Here is a 2,472-nt window from a genome sequence, read left to right on the forward strand (position 1 = left end):
TACTCAAAGCTAAACAAGTATTTCAAAAACTAAACAATTAGAACTTTATATGCCAAAAATATTGTTTAAATTTTTTTTTAAATCAATTTTACATTTATTTTGGTAGTAATTGATTTTCTCTCTCTTTCTAATTTTTATAAAAGAAGTCACTTTAGTGTGACTCAAAATAACAGTTAATTCCCTTGGTATACTGTAATCAGGCAATCAGAGGATTTAGGGTTGAAAGCGATTTTAGAAATAACCTTTTTTATTTGAGGTTTGAGGAAACTGAGGCTCAGAAAGATGAAATAACTTCTGAAGATTGAGAGAGTGCCTTTTTCCACTGTAACATGTACTCTCCTACACAATTTAAAAGTAAAATATTTTATGTATGACATTATATAAAAAAAAAAAAAGAAATGTAAAGTGTGATCTCATTGTACCCCTTTTCAGTTTGCCCATAGAATATTATTAATAAGACGTTCCTCAATTTGTTGTCCATTCATGATATTGAGAGATTGGTATAGTTTCCATAGTGATATCACAATGTTATACTAAGTCATTTATGTATGTTTGCCAAAAGGTTGAAATTGTAAGCAATGCAAAAGAATGTGCTAAAAGTAAAGTAAATGAAATCTGTTAAGCCTACTTAATTATTTGATCAACTTTATGTATACCATGGTTCATCAATTTCCAGGAAAATTATCTGTTTTTTGTTTGTTTACTGAATTATTTTTGTACAAGCTTACATTTTAATTTTTAGAAAATATTTTTATTATTGAATCTAAAAGTATTTTGGTATATCTGTCTTTAATAGAAGTTTTTGTGGGTGAATGAACTACTTAATATATATTAACTTTTTAAAACTCTGCATCTTTTCTAGTTAAAAAAGAAAAAAAAAAGCATACTGAGAGTAGTGTTCAAATATAAGTAATTAAATCTTAAGCTAGGAATTTAGCTTTATTATATATAAACCCACTGCCATGGAGTCAATTCTGACTCATAGTGAACCCTACAAGAGAGAATAGAACTTCCCCATAGAGTTTCCAAGGCTATAAATCTTTATGGAAGCATACTGCTTTATCTTTCTCCTGTGCAGCATCTGATGGGTTCAAACCTCTAACTTTTTGTTTAGTAGCTAAATGCTTTAACTACTGGACTACTATTTTATTATAGGCTATAATAAATATTTTTTAAATCTTTCAAGAAATGTTTTATTCCATAATATTAATATTTCTTAAAATGCTTCTTATTTCTTTTTACAGTAGATATATATACTTAAAATAGAGGTACTTATTTTAATTGAGGTCATATGGTAGGTTGTTTGGCATTTATTTTGTTTGCCATTTCTTAAATTGGAGCTTAGTTGACTAGTGTATAGTCTGGAGTTAGATAAATTTCTGTTTGGGGATTATGTTTAAAATTTTGATGTCTGCCACCATATGGAAGTGATACACTTTTTGTTAAACAGCCAGCTGTTTTGAAGCTAGAGTAATGTACCAAGCTCAAAAAACTAAACCCACTGCTACTGATTCAATTTTGACTCATAGCGACCCTACAGGATGGACTAGAACTGCACAGTAGGATTTCCAAGTCTGTAAATCTTTGTGGAAGCAGACTTCCTCATCTTTCTTCCATGGAGCAGCTTGTGGATTTGAACTGTCAAACTTTTGGTTAACAGCTGAATACCTTTAGCACTGAACCACAAGAGCTCCTTTGAGTAATGTTCAGAGCCTTCTTAAACAGGGGTAAAATATCCTCCCCAAATTCCACAGTGGCATTAAACAAGAACAGATATGGAATTATAAATGAGCATATGTTTATATTTATACATTCTATTTCATTTTTGACAACTTCCAGTTTCCCTAAATTCACACTTCATACATTGCACTTTCCAATTATGAATGATATTTACAGCTATTTCTTCTCATTTTGAGTCATGCCACATCAGCAAATGAAAGTCCAGAAAGCTTTACTTCATCCACATCATTAAGGTCAACTCTGCTCTGAGGAGGCACCTCTTCCCTAGTTTATTTGAGTGCCTTCCTATCTTATGGGCTCCTCTTCCAGCATTGTATTAGACAGTCTTTCACTGCTATTCATAAGGTTTTCAATGGACAGTTTTTTGAAAAGTGGATGGCTCCATTCTTCTCCCACATCTGTCTTAGTTTGGAAGCTCCACTGAAATCTGTCCACCATTACAGCATCACAACATGCAAGCCAGCACAGTATGACACACTGACAGACAAGTGGTGACAACACTTTTTGCTGAAAGTGAAGATGACTGAAGCACTTACTAAGAATCAAAGTATGGACCCAGTATGGATTATATCTCATAATTAAAACAAAAATGCTCAAGCCTCTCTACTGATATATATGGGAGCTCTGGTGGCATAATGCCTAAGGCACTTGACTGCTAACCAGAAGGCTGGCAGATCAAACCCACCAGCCCCTCCTCAGAAGAAAGGTTGGGCAATCTACTTCTGCAGTGAT

This window comes from Orycteropus afer, unplaced genomic scaffold (assembly GCF_000298275.1).
Source record: "Orycteropus afer afer isolate SDZICR_OR568_19922 unplaced genomic scaffold, OryAfe1.0 scaffold00186, whole genome shotgun sequence".
In the NCBI taxonomy this organism is placed as follows: domain Eukaryota; kingdom Metazoa; phylum Chordata; class Mammalia; order Tubulidentata; family Orycteropodidae; genus Orycteropus; species Orycteropus afer.